Source organism: Lithobates pipiens, unplaced genomic scaffold, assembly GCF_037356315.1.
Source record: "Lithobates pipiens isolate NorthernLeopardFrog02 unplaced genomic scaffold, aLitPip1_a1.2 Scaffold_1, whole genome shotgun sequence".
NCBI classification, from domain to species: Eukaryota; Metazoa; Chordata; class Amphibia; order Anura; family Ranidae; genus Lithobates; species Lithobates pipiens.
In genome coordinates, this window is record NW_027507685.1 from 156,850,327 (window position 1) to 156,870,648 (window position 20,322).

Genomic DNA, 20,322 nt, shown 5'->3' on the forward strand with positions numbered 1-20,322 from the left:
TATATATATATATATATATATATATATATATATATATATATATATATATATATATATATATATATATATATATATATATATATATATATATATATATATTATATAGATATACTTCACTTATTCCTTTGCTGTGTGTTGTACACAGACACAGGACATGTAGAGAACAATTGTTAGTGTCCTTGCACTGAGCCTCGCATCAAGTCTGTGCTGATCCAACTGTTCAACCCACCTGGTATGAATCAGCCCTATGAACACATAGCTACATAAATTTTTCTATCTTCCAAGAGGTCAGCTTCAAATTGATACATGTACAGATTTTGCTTTATTGTGTAATTTGCAATATACTGTATCTGATTATATGGGACAACTAAGACTCCTTTCACACTGAGGTGCTTTAGAGGCACTATAGCGCCTGCAAAGCGCCTCTCCTCTCACTCCAATGTGAAAGCCTGAGTGCTTTCACACCGAACGTCAAAAACAGTCCTGCAAGCAGCTTCTTTGAGGCGCTGCAGGAGCGGTGTATACACGGCTCCTAAAGCGCCCCTGCCCATTGAAATCACTGGGCAGTGCTGCCGAAGCGCCAACTGCAGTGGCACTTTGAACCCATTTTGGCCGCTAGCGGGGGTTAAAAGTGCCCTGCTAGCAGTCAAAAAGCACCACTAAAGCATCAGTAAAACACTGCTAAAAAATAGCAACGCTTTACCGCCAACACCCCAGTGTGAAAGGGCTCTAACTATTCTGATATGAGGGGACCAGGCAGGTGCCTGTGTATAGTAATTGCCATTTAAGAGTCACCCAGTCACCAATGTACCAACCACTGTGTGCCAGGCCTAGTACTATCCCAGACTATCATCTACCCATTAGCATGGCCTCGGGGGAGAGCCATTGTAAATGAATGGGACTGTAGCTTGTGTGCATTTACCTATTTAATCCAATTGCCCATTTCAGACAAGCTGTTGGGGGTTGGGTGGCAGGTGTTTGGCTCAGGTGTCCAGGGTCTGAGTTTTGTAGGAAATGGTATTTGTATGAGTTTTGAAGTTGAGCTCCAGGGAAACTGCTAAATACAAATGTGGAAGTGGTTTCCTGCCTTCCAAAGGATGTGTAAATCTGTCCATCCAGTTCAAAGATTTAGCCTGGGTTCACACTGAAGGCGGGTTTGAAATTGAACGAGTTCAGCCGAACTCGCACAATTTCAAGCCCACTTTAGCTCGACTTCAGGGGCGATTTCAGAGACATCTGTGCGGGTTCCTACACAGATGTCTATTGAAATCGCCCCCGAAGTTGACAAAAGTAGTGCAAGAACTACTTTTGGGAATCGGTGTGGCGCCGCAAAGTCAGCGTTGCACCGATTCAGACAGCGCCGGCAATTTGACATGTCAAAACCCGCCCGATGTGAACGTGGGGCTTACACAGCTTTGCCACACAGAACAGCCCTTTGGCAGGGTAGGAGGCCTGGCTTGTTTCTGATGCAGTTAACACATAAGCTGGCCATACATGGAGCGAATGTTGGCTGGTTAATGATGAACACAACAAATTATCGTACCACGGGTGACTATGTCATCCCTCTCCCACCCAACATCTAGGAAAATCAAAGGAGCAGGGCAGAAAAGGCTCTGTCAAACAGCTGCTGTATCCAATCAGGTACACCCACTGTGCCAGCTACTCTGGGTGCCTGCCAGCTACTCGGGGTGCATTTAAAAAAGTGCATTGAATGATGGCAATAATGTGTCTTTTATACCTGCCTAATGTTTAGCTTTTAAGTAAACGTAAACCCCTAACTGGATAACATTTAGTACTTTATAGGACTATAACAAGCAATTTAGACTTTTAGAAAATACTGTTTTCCCTAATGTTTCACCTTTGAGTGATACTGATCTCCTGCAACCTGCAACCAGAGGCAGCATGTGATATCATGTCACCAGGTGGGTTTCCTGATGGTAACAAAGGCACAAAAAGCATTAGCATAGCTGCTTGCAGCCAGCATTAGATGCCCCTGTGATAACTAGGAATGTTTCCTATTGCATCATGGCAGCATACACTCTGGGTTGTGACTCCGCCTCCACAACCTGATAGGACCACGTAGCTATAAGATGACGAGACGCCCCCTGCCCCAGTATTCTCTTACTTTTACTCACTTGTTGGGACCGCACACATCCAGGCCAACTCCTCTGTTTCTTGTTAATAAATGTATTTTTTCTTGCATTCCCACCCAGTCTGCGAGTTACTCTCCAGAGTGTATGCTGCCATGATGCGACAGGAAACCGGAAAATTGTATACTTACCTTTCCGTAATTTTCCTTTCCTGTCGCATCTTCATGGCAGCATACAACAACCCACCCGTTGAAGGTGATTCATATATATGGAGAATACTGGGGCGGGGGCCGTCTCGTCATCTTATAGCTATGTGGTCCTATCAGGTTGTGGAGGTGGAGTTACAACCCAGAGTGTACGTTGCCATGAAGATGCGACAGGAAAGGAAAATTACGGAAAGGTAAGTATACAATTTTCCGGTTTTTGTTTGTTCTCGTGTTAGGGTCCAAACCCAGCAGTCATTCTTCTTCTATAATTTGTTCTTTCCTGGCCAGCCTCACGTCAGCACACAATGGGTTAACCCCTTCCTCCAGTCTCTCAGTACCACCTTCTCTTAGCTGATAAAAGGGAGCCCCACCTCCCCTGCCCTTGTTCCTTTTTTTTTCCTTTTGTTCAAGCCTCTCCTGGGATCGGAAGGTCCAGAACAATAAAGGTAGTTCCTTTTATCACACTGGACGCTCTATGTGCAGGAGCCATGCGGGCATACTAAGGCTTAAAGAGCTTACCATTTTTAGGCGGTAGTGGTGTTGCTGTAGTATTGTGCTTTCCTTTCCTGCTTTCTAGGAGCTGCGCCGGCCGTCTCCCCTGTGTTTTCTGACGGTCGGTGATGACCTCACAGGGGGTCGGGGCTGTGGGGCTATAAAGCCTGGAGTGCCAGAAGCTCCAGTGCTGTTTTCCACAGCTAGTGAGAGAAGTATACTGGTGAGTTTTCCTTCACAGAGGGGGAGGGGTGGCTGGGCTGTGTCAGTGTTTACTGAGCCATGATCACAAAATGCATTGCACCATGTGTTTACAGCTTTTCAGATACCCTACAAATCTGCTGCCACCCTGAGTGACTCCATATCCAGTATTAAGGTTTATTAAGTTTTTTCCTTTAAAGAGCCAGTAAAAAAAAAAAAAGCGCGATAGAATAGGAACTTTTTTTTTCTTATTTCTATATCCTGTCTTTTGTTGCTGTAGTATGAGCTCACCACAGCCCCAAAGTGCACGAAGATCGTCGGAAAGGTAGGAGGGGTCTACGGGGGCCACAAAACAATAATAAGGTGTTTTGTCTTTATAGGAGCAGAAGTCCTAAAAAAAGACAGTCACGGAAGATAAAGTCCTACCACCGTTCAAAATCTCCGCATGCATCTGGGTCACGCACAGGACATAGACCCCAAGCAATGGGCAGTCCAAGCCGCAAAAATGCTTAGACAGCTAGGGCGGCAGAACCAAGTGCGACAAGAGGCCGTCCCACCGAAGGCCTCTGCTGGGCTTGATCAGCGCAATCCGCCCCTGAAAAGCTCTTGTGCGCAGAATGCATAAGAGATGTACCCACAGATAGAGAAATAGAGGCACGTAGGACAAAAGACTATATTCAGGAGGCAGTGACAGAGAGTATGCAGGCGGTCGCAGTGCCTCCGGGCAGGGCAGGACTTAGGGTGGTGGGGGCCCCTGGGCTTGGGTCACATTCGGGCCCTACCTTCTATACATTACTGTATTTATTGGCATATAACAAACGCCGGCGTATAACACGCACCCCAAGTTTAGGAGGGAATTTTAAGGAAAAAAAACTTTTAGGAGGGAAGTTTAAGGAAAAAACTTACATTTAAATGCCCATCAATGCAACCTTATCAGTGTCCATCTTCAGCCTTGCCCATTCATCTGCAGCCTTGTCCAGTGTTATTGCAGCCTTGTCAGTGTAGCCTTGTCATTTGCAGCCTTGTCATTGCAGTGTTGAAGCTTAAAAATGGCGCTGCCGAGATACATAGTCTTCTTTATCTCGGCGGCTCTCTGGTCCTCTCAACGGCATGTGGCGGCTCTTGGCGGCTAAGGGTCCTCTCGGCGGCTGAGGGTCCTCTCGCAGTCCCAAGCCGAGAGTAGCCGAGTGTACTTGGCTCGGCTCACAGTCACGCCCAGTCCCTGTGTTATGTCCATCATAGGGCGGGACTGGGCGTGACTGTGAGAGGAGCGGAGCCGAATACACTCGGCTATGTATCTCGGTGGGGCCCGCGGGGCCCCCTATTGGGCGGGGCCCATGGGCTTGAGCCCAGTCAAGCCCAATGGTAAGTCCAGCCCTGCCTCCGGGACTAAGCCTAGAGCCAAGAACGCATCTAAGCAGAAGCAAGACGCATCACCAGGGCTTGAAATATCTTCAGGAGATTCTTCAGACTCTGATGAACCGTTGGAATATTTGTTTGACCTCCAACTCATAGACCCTTACATTGTAGCAGTGAAGGGGGCCATAGACTGGGATCAAGACACTCAGCCTCTGGAAAAAATTAAAAGATATTTCCCTAAATTGAAAAGGCAAGGGGCAACCTTCCCGTTCATGACGGAGATCCGCAAATTATGCGATGAGGAATGGGGAAAGCCGGAAGGGAAGGCAAACGTACAAAATCGCTTTTTAGGATTATACCCATTTAACACCCCAGATGCTGCCTTTTGGGAGTCACCTCCAGGGGTAGAGGTGGCCTTGCAGCGCCTAGCAAGGCAGGTGCCCCTGCCATTGCAGAATTCTACAACCTTCAGAGACCCAATGGACAGACGCACAGACACAGATCTAAAGAAGATCTATTTAACTGCTGGAGCAGCTTGTCGCCCGGCCATAGCCCTAACTTCAATCTCCAGGGCCCTGAAGGGCTAGGTCACAAATGTGGAGACTGCCCTGAAGTCTGACTTAGAGACGGCCAGAATCACTTCAGCAATGGAGGAACTTTATCTCTCAGCCGCCTTTTTGGCAGAAGACTCTATAGACCTAGTAAAACTGCTTGCAAGAATTATGATGTTTTCAGTAACGGCAAAAAGGGCCCTATGGTTACGCCATTGGGTGGCAGACAATACCTCGAAACAGGCACTTTGTAACATTCCATACAAGGGCAAGATGCTTTTCGGGGACACACTGGAAGAAGCTATTAAACGAGCTACTGGAGGGAAGTCGGGTCTGCTACCACAGAGACCCAAAAGGAGATGGCAAACCGCTCGGTCAGGCCAATCAGAGTTCATAAGGTCGCAGGAGGCCAGGTCATATAGACCAGGCCGAGAATATACAAGACCCCAATGGAGAGGCTCACAAAGCTCCTTTCTTCGGAACGTGAAGGCTAAGGCCGCTCAGACCGCTAAGAAACCGGAGAAGTCCTTTTGACGGGTTGACCGCCCATCACCCCCAGGTGGGTGCCAGGTTGGCATCCTTTTGGAAGGTATGGGCGGAGAAGGTGAAGGACCAATGGGTCCAGAAAACGGTCAAGCGAGGGTACAAGATAATGTTTAGAGAAAAACCACCGGGCATCTTTGTCCAGACAGAATGGCCACAAGATCAGAAGAAACGAAGGTGCTTGCAAGAATATGTGACCGAATTACTTCAGAAAGAGGCAATCTCATCGGTTCCTTTAAAGCAGCAGGGAACAGGGGTTTACGCCCCAATTTTTCTGGTGCCCAAAGCCTTCGGAGGTCTTAGACCGGTTTTAGACTTAAGATCTCTAAACCCCTACATTGATCCCAAGACATTTAGGATGGAATCAATATTTACAATTCTGCAACCAGGGGACTGGCTAATATCAGTCGATTTAGCAGATGCCTACCTTCATGTCCCAATCAACAGGCATCACCAAAGATACCTGAGTTTCATGGTAGGGGGAAGATCATTTCCAGTTCAAATGTCTTCCCTTAGGAATCGGCACAGCACCTCAAGTCTTTTCCAAGATCTTGCTAGCTACCCTCACTGTTATACGTTTGAGGGGCATAAAAATTTTCCACTACTTAGACGACATCTTGGTAGTGGCCCGTGCAATCCAAGAGTTAACAGCACAAGGCGAAGTGGTGCTGAAAATTCTATCTGAATTCGCTGGATTATCAACAAGCAGAAGAGCCAGTTGATTCCCTCCCAAGAGATGGAGTACCTAGAGCTTGTTTTCAACACAAGCAAAGGGCAGGTCTTGCTACCACATTGCAAGATAGCTGAGCTAGTAGCCTGTGTGAAAAACGTGATGGAGTCCTCGTCGCTGTTGGTGAGGGACTGTATGACGCTTCTTGGAATGTTTATCGCAGCAACCCCAGCTGTTCCCTGGGCAAGATTTCATACAAGGGCATTCCAAACGTCATTTCTGAACCAGTGGGATGGAGTATCACTCCACCAAAAAATATTCATATCAAGACGGATCCGCCAGGGCTTGTCGTGGTGGATAGTGCCAGGAACTCTGTCGCGGGGCATGCCTCTCGGCCCCGGAGATTGGATCCAATTAACCTCGGATGCCAGTCTCTGGGGCTGGGGTGCTCACTGCCTCGGCAGACGGGTTCAAGGCAAATGGAGCAGGATGGAGACCAGGCACTCCAACCTTTTGGAGTTACAAGCAAGATACTTAGCCCCACTGGCATTCGAGAATTTGATTCGGGTCAAGCTTATGTTGGACAACCGGACGGCTGTTGCTTATATAACCAATCAGGGAGGAACCAAGAGCCTGCCGCTGCTGCAGTTGGCAACCGAGATATTCGCCTGGGCCAAGGCACATATGGAAGCCTTGACGGCAGCCTACATTTCGGGCAGTCAAAATTACATAGCAGACCATCTGAGTCGGGATTTTCCCAACAAAAACGAGTGGGCACTCAATAAGGACTATCTGAATATCTGAAAATAATCTTTTACAGGTGGGGTACACCCTCGGTAGATCTGATGACGACCCCAGAGAATGCACAGGTACCCCCAGTTTGTGTCAAGATTCCACTGCAACGAATCGCTAGCTCAAGATGCCTTCTCAATCCCATGGGAATTTCCCCTAGTCTAGGTTTTCCCACCGGGACATCTGATAATGAAAACCCTATTAAAAATTGTGAGGGAGAACATCCATGCAATTGCAATCCTACCCTTTTGGCCACGAAGGCCATGGTTCCCACTGCTCCTGCAGATGACGGCAGTTCCCCCAATATGGCTGCCGCTGAAGAGGGACCTTCTACAGCAGGACCAATGGTGTCACCCCAACCCAGGCAGATTGCAACTGACAGCATGGCTGTTGAATCAGCCAGACTGCAGTCTCAGGGCATCTCAGAGGAGGTACTCTCGACACTATTGAAGTCAAGAAGGGCCACAACTAATGGCACATACACCAGGATTTGGAGAAAATTTACAGAATTCGCTTTACAACAAAATTTCTCCCCATTGTCCGCAAACATTGTGCAGGTGCTGGAGTTTTTACAGTCAGCTTTAAGTATGGGCTTAGCATACAACACCATAAAGGTGCAGGTGTCAGCCTTGTCTTGCTTCACAGGCCACAAATGGGCAGACAAGCCGCTAATAAAGCAATTTCTTAGAGCGGCCATAAGAATAAGACCACCAAGGAAGTCCCTGTTCCCAGCTTGGGACATGGGCACAGTGCTAAAGCTTTGCTCCAACATCCATTTGTGCCTGCAGAGACATGCCCACTATGGGCCCTGACAGTCAAGCTGATTTTTCTCACAGCCATAACGTTAGCAAGGAGAGTTTCAGAGCTGGCAGCTCTATCTTGCAAAGATTCCTTTTGCATCATTCTCCCAGACAAAGTGATCATAAGGCCCTCGCCAGCCTTAACCCCTAAGGTGGTTTCCAAGTTCCATGTAAATTGGGAGGCGGTCCTACCCAGCTTTACCCAACCGCCGAGATAAGCGGAGGAACTAGATCTCAGACCATTGGACATGGTCAACTTATTTTCAACCTACTTAAACCGCTCTCTACAGATGCGCAAAACTGGTACCTTGTTCGTCCTGCTATCAGGACCTAGAAGAGGAGAAGCGGCATCAGCTAGAACCATAGCTACCTGGATCACCAAGGGGATAAGCCTCACATATGAGAAACGGGCTGACTCCTCCACAAGTTATTAGAGCTCATTCTACAAGAGGGGTGGCAGCCTCATGGGCAGCTTCTGCTAAAATATCGGTTAAAGACATATGCAGGACCGCTAGTTGGAGCTCCTGCAAAACCTTCCTAAGACATTACAGTTTAGATGTCACAGCGGTTAGTGCATCAAATTTTGGAAACACAGTGGTGTCAGCACCCTTCCAAGCAAAATAAAATATTCACTAAAGCAGTATTACCAGTTGTTTTTCAACTCTTTTTGTTATCCCACCCTATATCAGCTAAATCAAATCCCATTGTGTGCTGACGTGAGGCTGGCCAGGAAAGCAGAAAATTGTTGCCAATACTTACTGTAATTTTCCTTTCCTGGCCTGCCCTCGCGTCAGCACAATCTTTTCCCCCTCCCTACAAGCCTGTCATCCGCTAGTAATGGAACAAGGGCAAGGGAGGAGGGGCTCCCTTTTATCAGCTAAGAGAAGGTGGTACTGAGAGACTGGAGGAAGGGGTTAACCCATTGTGTGCTGACGTGAGGGCAGGCCAGGAAAGGAAAATTACAGTAAGTATTGGCAACAATTTTCTGCTATCTTCCATGATGTCAGCTTTAAATTGATCCATGTACAGATTTTCCTTTATTGTGTAATTCGCAATATACTGTATCTGATTATATGGGACAACTAAGACCCCTTTCACACTGAGGTGCTTTAAAGGCACTATAGCGCCCCAAAATAGCGCCAGTAAATCGTCTCTCCTCTCACTTCAATGTGAAAGCCCAATTGCTTTCACACTGGGGCGGTGTGTTGGCAGGACGTCAAAAACAGTCCTGCAAGCAGCTTCTTTGAGTCGCTGTAGGTGCGGTGTATACACCACTTCTAAACCACCCCTGTCCATTGAAACCCTTTTTCAGCTGCTAGCAGGGTTTAAAAGCACCCTGCTAGCGGTCAAAAAGCGCAGCTAAAAATAGCGAAGCTTTACCGTCGACGCCCCCAACGTCCCAGTGTGAAAGGGCTCCAACTATTCTGATATGAGGGGACCAGGCAGGTGCCTGGGTATAGTAATTGCCATTTAAGAGTCACCCAGTCACCAATGTACCAACCACTGTGTGGTGCCAAGCCTAGTACTATCCCAGACTAACATCTACACATTAGCATGGCCTCGGGGGAGAGCCATTGTAAATGAAACTGTAGCTTGTGAGCATTTGCATTGAATCCAATTACCCATTTCAGGCAAGCTGTTGGAGGTTGGGTGGCAGGTGTTTGGCTCAGGTGTCCGGGGTCTGAGCTTTGTAGGAAATGGTATTTGCATGAGTTTTGAAGTTCCAGGGAAATGGCTAAATACAAATATGGGAGTGGTTTCCTGCCTACCAAATGATGTGTAAATCTGTCCATCCAGTTCAAAGATTTAGCCTGGGTTCATACGGAAGTGTTTGAAATCAGCTCAACTCGCACTATTTCAAATCCACTTTAGTTGCGACTTCAGGGGTGAAGTTAGAGACATCTGTGCAGGTTCCTACACAGATGTCTATTGTAATCGTTCCCAAAGTCGACAAAAGTAGTGCATGAACTACTTTTGGGAATCGGTGTGGAGCCGAAAAGTCAGCATTGCAACAATTTGGATTGTGCCGGCGATTTGACATGTCAGCTCAGAGATCATTGGTGTCATGCATCTGGGGATGCCAACTGGTGTTGGCCATGGAACTATGAAGGCAATTTTTTAGATGGAAGGTAATTTAGCCGCAGCTCTAGGAACCCTAGCTACCTCTGTAGGAACCCCAGGGAAAACTGGCTGAGAATGATTGTTCTTTATGTATAACTCTGAATGTCATGGTTTATATTCTTTAACCGCTTCCCACCTGCTCACTGTACCTAAACGATGGAGTGGGAGCTTCGCCATTCTGAGCTGATGTACCAGTACGTTGCTCACAACAAGTGCCTGCGTGCGGCCGCGATCCAGTGATGGCTGTGATTTTCCGACACAGCCAAACAGATTGGGTTATGGGTGCTATGATTGGCCCTCCCGATCACGTGATGGCTGTGTCCAATCTGTCAGTGTCTGCCAGTGAACAATCAACATCTGTCAGTTTACCAGTGTCCCACCAATAAATATATAAAAATGTAAAAAAAAAAAAATGCCCTGCCCCCTGTGCATAGGTGAAAGCACACTTTAGTCCCGTTCACATACTGCGATCACACCAACACATGAGGTATTTTCGCACCCGTCAGAGCGGGAGGAATAATTGTGTAATTCCTCTGTGTAATTCTAAACTGGTAATCAATAAAGGCTTATATAAAGCATCACCTATGGAGATTTTTAAAAACCGATGTGTTTGGCATCCATTTACCTGGCGCAACACCATATTTTATACGATAACAAAAATTTGGGTATTATCTATGTACATTGAAATTCATTAAAATGTATTTATGCGTTAGTGTGTAAAATTGCATTCGTGTGACATAAATATGTGAAAAATCCACCATTTTATTTTATATGGGCCTCTACTAAAAAAAATATATAATATTAGGGATTTCTAAGCAATTTTCTAGCAAAAACAACAATTATTATTTGTGAACAAAAAGTATCGGAAGAAGGCCTGGTCTTAAAGCAGAGTTCCATTTATCTGATTCCCCCCCCCCACACACATTTGGCACCTTTCAGGGGGTAGGGGGGAACAGATACCTGTTTGACAGGTACCCTGTCCCAAACCTGTCGGACATCGCCGCAGCGAGGTTCATCAGAAGCCCGGCCCCCTCCTCCTCCCCCTCCTTCCCCTGGGCCAGTAAGAGCTACTGCTAGGTTCCCTTACTGGCAATGGCAGTGGCAGCACTCAACAGCCGATGGAATCATCAGCTGCAGTTGCGGCATAGCTGGACTCCAAGACAGGTAAGTGTCCCATTATTTAAAGTTAGCAGCTACAGTATGTGTAGCTGCTGACTTATATTTGGAGAGGGGGCGGAACTCCGCTTTAAAGTGGATAATGCCTGAAGAAAGCCTTGTATGTTGCGCTTCTCTATGTGGCCAGGCTGTGAAAAAGTCTCACATCGGGTATCGCCATACTACAAGTAGCAGAATTTGTTATGGAGTGTAGTTGCAAGTAAAATATGTTATTATATCTTTTCATGTGACAACACTGAAGAAATTACACTTTGCTACAATGTAAAGTAGTGAGTGTACATCTTGTATAACAGTGTAAATTTGCTGTCTCCTCAAAATAACTCAACACACAGTCATTAATTTTTAAACTGCTGGCAACAAAAGTGAGTACTCCCCTAAGTGAAAATGTCCAAATTGTGTGGCCACCATTATTTTCCAGCACTGCCTTAACCCTCTTGGGCATGGAGTTCACCAGAGCCTCACAGGTTGCCACTGGAGTCCTCTTCCACTCCTCCATGATGACATCACGGAGCTTGTGAATGTTAGAGACCTTGCTCTCCTCCACTTTGCATTTGGGGATGCCCCACAGATGCCCAATAGGGTTTGGGTCTGGAGATAGGCTTGGCCAGTCCATCACCTTTACCCTCAGCTTCTTTAGCAAGGCAGTTTTTATCTTGGACGTGTGTTAGGGGTCGTTATCAAGTTGGAATACTGCCCTGCGTCCCAGTCTCCAAAGGGAGGAGATCATGCTCTGCTTCAGTATGTCACAGTACATGTTGGCATTCATGGTTCCCTCAATGAACTGTAGCTCCTCAGTGCTGGCAGCACGTATGCAGCCCCAAGCCATGACACTCCCACCACCCTGCTTGGCTGTAGGCAAGACACACTTGTCTTTGTACTTCTTACCTGGTTGCTTCCACAGATGCTTGACACCATCTGAACCAAATAAGTTTATCTTGCTCTCATCAGACCACAGGACATGGTTCCAGTAATCCATATCCTTAATCTGCTTGTCTTCAGCAAGCTGTTTGCTGGCTTTCTTGTGCATCATCTTAATAAGAGGCTTGCTTCTGGGACGACAGCCATTACAGACGAATTTGATGCAGTTTGCGGTGTATGGTCTGAGCACTGACAGGCTGACCCCCACCCTTTCAACCTCTGCAGCAATGCTGGCAGCACTCATGTCTATTTCCCAAAGACAACCTCTGGATATGACGCTGAGCACGTGCACTCAACTTCTTTGGTCGACCATGGCGAGGCCTGTTCTGAGTAGAACCTGTCCTGTTAAACAGCTGTATGGTGTTAGCCACCATGCTGCAGCTCAGTTTCAGGGTCTTGGCAATCTTCTTATAGCCTAGGCCATCTTTATAGAGAGCAACAATTCTTTTTTTCAGATCCTCAGAGAGTTATTTGCCATGAGGGGCCATGTTGAACTTCCAGTGACCAGTATGAGAGAGTGGGAGCGATAACACCAAATTTAACACACCTGCTCCCTATTCACACCTGAGACCTTGTAACACTAACGAGTCACATGACATTTGGGAGGGAAAATGGCTAATTGGGCCCTATTTTGTTGCCAGCAGTTTAGACATTAATGGCTGTGTGTTGACACAAAAAGTTTGGAGGTAAGGGACTTTTGCGGCACCAAGTATTGGAAGAAAAATAAGAAAAGGTGTTCTAAAAAAAATATACAAATTTCATATACATTACACAAAATATAAAAAAATAGTCAAACATTTAATACAATTCCCTATGGTCTATAATTGGCACCTATTGCCTAAACGCAGGTGACTCTTTAACCACTTGCCGACCGCCGCACGACGATATACGTCGGCAGAATGGCACGGGCAGGCATATGGGCGTATATATAAGTCCCTGCCTTCCCGCGGGTGGGGGGCCCGATTGGGCCCCCCCCGGTGCCTGCGGCGGTCGGTATTCGTTCGGGAGCGATCCGGGATGAGGGGGCGGCCATTCATTCATGGCCACCCCCTCGCGATCGCTCCCGACGAATAGAAATGCTCCGTGACATCACTTCCTCTCCTGTAATGTAAACACAGGAGAGGAAGTGATGTAATCTCTCCTCCGTGTCGGTATTTTTCGTTCCGGCACCGAGGAGAGAGGATCGGTGAGTTGCACCAACACACCACACGTACAGTAGAACATGCCAGGCACACTCACACCCCCCCTTTACCCCCCGATCACCCCCCCAATTACCCCTGCCCCCCCAGTCACAGTGACACCAATTGCATTTTTTTTTTTTTTTGCATTGGTGTCATTTGTGACTGTAATAACTGTTAGGGCAGTTAGGGTTAGCCCCCTTTAGTTCTAATGTGCCCCCCTAACCCCCCCAATAAAGGTTTAACCCCCTGATCACCCCCCGTCGCCAGTGTCACTAAGGCTGGGTTCACATTGCAGCGGTTTATGAGAACGATTGTGATTCGCACCGCACTGCAGTGCAAATCACATCCGATCTCTGTGCGATTCGAGTTCAGCCATACAGATAGTATGGCTGAATTCGCGCCACACCCGCCGCAAATTCGCACGGGACCCTTTTTTTGGTCCGCAGCAGCGATATGCGAACTGATCTGGGGGTGTCATTAACATTTCACTGACACTCCCAGCAGTTCGCATAGGGCAGTGTGAACTGCCGCCGGGAGGCATGCGATGCGGGAACCCGCCGCGGATTCGTGGCGTTCCCGCATCGCTCCAGTGTGAACCCAGCCTAATAAGCGATCATTTTTCTGATCGCTGTATTAGTGTCACAGGTGACGCTAGTTAGGCAGGTAGGTATTTAGGTTCGCCGCAACTTTTTATAGCGCCAGGGACCCCCATATACTACCGCATAAAGCCCCCTGATTGCCCCCTAGTTAACCCTTTCACCAGTGATCACCATATAACTGTTACAGGTGACGCTGGTTGGTTAGTTATTTTTTTATAGTTTCAGGGCACCCGCCATTTATTATCTAGTCTCACTAGTGTACCCCTAAATTTAGGGGTGTCTACTTTCCAAAATGGGGTCATTTGGGGGGCGTTTGTGCCATCTTGGCATTTTATGGCCTTCAAAACTGTAACGCCCTTAGAAAGCCTGAAGGCGGTGCTTGGTTTTCGGGGCCCCGTACGCGGCTAGGCTCCCAAAAAGTTCCACATATGTGGTATCCCCGTACTCAGGAGAAGCAGCAGAATTTATTTTGGGGTGTCATTTCACATATGCCCATGGCATGCGTGAGCAATATATCATTTAGTGACAACTTTGTGAAAAAAATAAATAAAAAAAAAAGTTTGTAATTTTCCCGCAACTTGTGGCAAAATATAAAATATTCCATGGACTCAACATGCCTCTCAGCAAATAGCTTGGGGTGTCTACTTTCTAAAATGGGGTCATTTGTGGGGGTTTTGTGCCATCTTGGCTTTTTATGGCCTTCAAAACTGTAATTGGTAGTGAGGAGTGAACTCAAATATTTACGCCCTTAGAAAACCTGAAGGCGGTTCTTGGCTTTCGGGGCCCCGTACGCGGCTAGGCTCCCAAAAAATACCACACATGTGGTATCCACGTACTCAGGAGAAGCAGCAGAATTTATTTTGGGGTGTCATTTCACATATGCCCATAGCATGTGTGAGCAATATATCATTTAGTGACAACTTTGTGTAAAAAAAAATAAAAAAATTTTTTTTGTCATTATTCAATCGCTTGAGGCAAAAAAATAAAATATTCAATGGGCTCAACATGCCACTTATCAATTTCCTTAGGGGGTCTACTTTCCAAAATGGGGTCATTTGGGGGGGTTTTGTACTGCCCTGCCATTTTAGCACCTCAAGAATTGAGATAGGCAGTCGTAAACTAAAAGCTGCGTAAATTCCAGAAAACGTACCTTAGTTTGTAGATGTGACAACTTTTGCGCAAACCAATAAATATACAGTTATTGACTTTTTTTTTTACCAAAGACATGTGGCTGAATACATTTTGGCCTAAATGTATGACTAAAATTGAGTTTATTGGATTTTTCTAATAACAAATAGTAGAAAATATCATTTTTTTTTCAAAATTTGCGGTCTTTTTCCATTTATATCGCAAAAAATAAAAATCGCAGAGGCAATCAAATACCATCAAAAGAAAGCTCTATTTGTGGGAAGAAAAGGACGCAAATTTTGTTTGGGTACAACATTGCATGACCGCGCAATTACCAGTTAAAGCAGCGCAGTGCCAAATTGTAAAAAGACCTCTGGTCATTTACCAGCAAAATGGTCCGGTCTGAAAGTGGTTAAAGACCAAAAGAGGTTCCATCCCAGTACGTTCAACATGTTTCGCCATGTTCGGCTTCTTCAGGAACAAGGGAGTAGAGATATTCATATCACAGAACAGCAAATATGTTACTCTTTAAACTATACATAAAAAGAAAAAAGAAAAATCAATGCACAAGAAAAATGCATTAAAGTTACAAATTATTAATAAATAACAAAACAACAACCATGAAAAACAATGATATAGTATCAAAAATTGCAAGTGCATGAAGTGGTGGGGGAGAGAGAGTAAAAAAAAAAAAAAAAAAAAAAAAAAGAAGGGCAAAACCCCATCCCTCCCAAGGTTCAGATATTAAAACCTCCCCTTACTTCCAAAAAAAAAGGGGAAAAAAGAAACATCTACACCAAATGGGATTGATCTTCCTCACACAATGTTTTCTATTGATCCACATCGCAGACAATGCCGGTCTGCCCTCATATATGGCCAGGGAGACCCGCAGAGAGGGTAATAATTATTACAACTGTCTCTGAAAAATATACATAAAATAGTGCCTGAGTAAACTGTGAAATAAAGCTACTTTCTAGATCATTAAGACATAAGGATGCAAGCAGGTGAGGGTCCCACCCAGGTCATCATTAAAGGGAACACACCTACCCACCTTATGGATCAGTTACATAGAGTGGCTGTATATCAGGGAGCTCGGGAAAAGGGCAAAAGATCCTCAAAGGGTTAATATCCACCGGATCTAACGCATAAAGACGCATTACGAACTTCAAAGTATAGAAGTCTCTCACCTCTTCACGGTTTTGGGCTATAAATGTTCAGATTGAACCACTGGCTCACAATTTAGGACAGCAAACGAAGGGAAGGGAGGACCTTGCAATGTAAAGAATAGACAGAATTATATAAAGTATGGCCCCTAAGGGCACACAAACAGGTACGCTCTGCAATTACTTATACAAAGTAGCCACAGAACTGCCTTTTTACCCTACAACAGCACGCAGGATGGAACTCCCGAGCTTCCAAACACTCCCAGCCTATCACATGGCAGGCCAGGTTTAAATAGCTCTCTCCATGGCGCCAAGACGTGACATGTGGCGTCACATCGTCATGGCGCCAAGCGGACACAATGGGAGGACTTCCCGGGTCATCAAACTACCGCAGGAACCGAAAATGAACATTGTGTGTTGAGTTATTTTGAAGGTACAGCAAATTTACACTGTTATACAAGCTGTACACTCACTATTTTACATTGTAGCAAAGTGTCATTTCTTCAGTAAAATATTTACAAAAATGTGAGGGGTGTACTAATTTTTGTGAGATACTGTATGTGTGTGTATATATATATATATATATATATATATATATATATATATATATATATATAATTAGTTTCTTCATTTACCAAAGAATTGTGGGGAAAATTACAATGTCGAAAATCTCGCCATGACTCTTACTAAATACCTTGAACTGTTTACTTTCCAAACAGGGGTCATTTGGTCAATATGGTGTGATCGATTTTAACCATGATTGGCCCCATATCTTTTAGGCCAACTTTCACACAGACCAAATAATATACACTGATTTTGGATATTTTTACCAAAGAAATGTAGCAGTATAAATTTTGGTCAAAAGTTCTGAAGAAAAATGACTTATTTTGCAAATAAGTCATTTTTCTTCAGAACTTTTGACCAAAATGTATACTGGTATAAATTTTATAAGAGAAATGAAGAAAAAAATTTTTTTTTACATTTTTCATTCGTAGTCCAAATAAAAAACCCAGTGGTGATTAACCACCAAAAGAAAGCTCTATTTGTGTGAAAAAAATGATAAAAATGTCATATGGTTACAGTGTTGCATGAACGTGCAATTTGACATTCAATGTGCGACAGTGCTGAAAGCTGAAATTTGGTCTTGGCGGGAAGGGGGTGGGGTACCCTGTATTGAGGTGGTCAAACATGATTTTAGTGGAGTGCTTATCCACTTCAGCCCCGGACCAATTTTCAGCCTAAGGATCAGATGTCTTTACAATTTCGCACTGAACTGCTTTAACTGGTAATTGCGTGGTCATGCAATGTTGTACCCAAACGAAATTTGCGTCCTTTTCTTCCCACAAATAGAGCTTTCTTTTGATGGTATTTGATTGCCTCTGCAATTTTTATTTTTTGTGATATAAATGGAAAAAGAGCAAAAATTTTGAGAAAAAAAGATATTTTCTACTTTTTGTTATAAGAAAAATCGAATAAACTTAATTTTAGTCATACATTTAGGGCAAAATTTATTCAGTCACATGTCTTTAGTAAAGAAAATGTCAATAAGCGTATATTTATTGGTTTGCGCAAAAGTTATAGCGTCTACAAACTAGAGTACATTTTCTGGAATTTACACAGCTTTTAATTTACGACTGCCTATCTCATTTCTCGAGGTGCTAAAATGGCAGGGCAGTACAAACCCCCCCAAATGACCCCATTTTGGAAAGTAGACAACCCAAGGAAATTGCTGAGGGGCATGTTGAGCCCATTGAATATTTTTTTTTGTCCCAAGTGATTGAATAATGACACAAAAAAAAGTTTACAAAAAGTTGTCACTAAATGATATATTGCTCACACATGCCATAGTTATATGTGGAATTGCACCCCAAAATATATTCTGCTGCTTCTCCTGAGTACGAGGATACCACATATGTGGGACTTTTTGGGAGTCTAGCTGCGTACGGCACCCCGAAAACCAATCACTACCTTTAGGGTTTCTAAGGGTGCAAATTTTTGATTTCACTCCTCACTACCTATCACAGTTTCGAAGGCCATAAAATGCCAAAATAGCACAAAACCCCCCCAAATGACCCCATTTTGGAAAGTAGACACCCCAAGCTATTTACTGAGAGGCATGTTGAGTCCATGAAATATTTTATATTTTACCACAAGTTGCAGGAATATTACAATTTTTTTTTTTTTGCACAAAGTTGTCACTAAATGATATATTGCTCACACATGCTATGGGCATAAGTCAAATTACACCCCAAAATAAATTCTGCTGCTTCTCCCGAGTACGGGGATACCACATGTGGGGGACTTTTTGGGAGCCTAGCCATGTATGGGACCCCGAAAACCAAGCACTACCTTCTGGATTTAAATATAAAACGCTACCAAAAAAAACTGTTAGCGATCGCAGGGATCAGGCCTGACTCTGCGAACGCTGCAGTTATGTGTTTAGTGTTTTGTAAGTGACAGTGATCGATCGATACTGCACTTGGGTGGGCTGGGCGGAGGGGCAAAACGCAGGTGCTAGCAGGTATCTGGGCTGATCCTGCTAACAATGCGTTTTTTTGGAACCCTAAACTGCTGGGGACGCTAGTATAGATCTGATCAGATCAGATATTGATCTGTTCAGATTCTATACCACTACGGGAGGTTTATGCTTTGCGCGTGGGTGTTAGCGGTACTGGCACTGACCTAGCGCTGCCTGGGGCGACGCAAACCCTGACCTTAAAACCTAATTGATATCACCAGCCGGGTGATCAGGGGGTTAAACCTTTATTGGGTAATAAATGGTGGGTGCCCTGATGATATAAAAAGCAAACTAACTAACCAGAGTCACCCGTTACACTTATACGGTGAACACTGGTGAAAGGGTTAACTAGGGGCAATCAGGGGGTTCAAATTTTTATTAGGCAGTATATGGGAATCCCTGGTGCTATATAAAAACCTGACGGGGAACCTAAATAACTAACTGGCTAACCAGCGTCACCAGTGACACTTATACTGTGATCGCTGGTGAAAGGCTTAACTAGGGGCAATCAGGGGGTTAAAACCATTATTGGGTAGTATATGGGGGTACCTAGCGCTATAAAAACCTGGCGGTGAACCTAAAAAATAACTAGCTACCTAGCGACACTAATGCAGCGATCAGAAAAATGATCGCTTAGTGACACTGGCAAAAGGGGGTGAAAGGGTTAACTCTAGGGGCAATCAGGGGGTTAAACCTTTATTGGGGGGTGGTAGGGGGCTACCCTGGACCTAACACTAACTGCCCTGACAGTTTTTACTGTCACAACTGACACTGAATGCAGTGATCAGAAAATAAATGATCACTGCAATCAGTGACACTGTGACTGGGGGGGAGAGGGGGCGATCGGTGGGGTGATCGGGGGAGGGGGGGGGGTTGTGTGCCTGTGTGTGCCTATGTGTTAGTGTAGTGTTGGTGCACACTTACCGTGTCCTCTCCTCGTAGTCCGGTCAATAAGACCGCCCTGAGGAGAATGACATCACTTCCTCCCTGCCTGTGTTTACTATACACAGTGGGAGAAAGCTTCTCATTCGCCAGGAGCGATCGAGAGGGGATGGCCAGAAACCAACGGCCATCCCCTCATCCCGGATCGCTCCTGCAGAGAAACGGACCGCCGCATCCAGCAGGAGGGGGTCCGATCGGACCCCCCACCCGCTGGAAGGCAAGCACGTACATGTACGTGCTTGTGCCTGTACATGCCATTGTGATGACGTACATTGGCATGCGGTGGTCCTTAAGTGGTTATATATAGTGTATAATAGTAATAACTGTTATGAGATGTAATTATGATCTAGTCTACTCCATTCTCAGAAACCGAAGAACATTCCGTAGAAGAGCACACTCCTGAAGAGCACGCGCTATGCTTTTTGGAAGTTAAGGTTACACCTGAACTGCAATTTGGTTCAGGTACAATTGTTCTAAATTTGGACCTCAGCATCAGTCTGACTGAACTATAGGTTGTTCAGCCTGGCCACAAGGGGCACTGTCTCTCTGGCAGGCATGGAACCACAGTCTAGTTGGGTGCTTTAAGTTACTCTCTTTCGGAGCCCGTGTCACTCTTGCTGTGCTTTCTAGGAGAGGGCACTTAAGATGCGGATGTCACGTGGTTCAGGGTTCCGGTCCAGAAGGATGTTATGACTCCATGGTCCTGGTCCTCCTGACTATCCCCCAGGAAGGCTATGGCCTGGGGTGCGGATCCACCCCACTTGTTGTCTCGGGGCTGGCTAGCCTGAGGCAAGGAAACTAAAGCAGGATTCCAAGGTGGTCTGGTGCCGTCTCCGGTAGTTGGAGAGGCCCAGTAACTTCATAGCTATCCA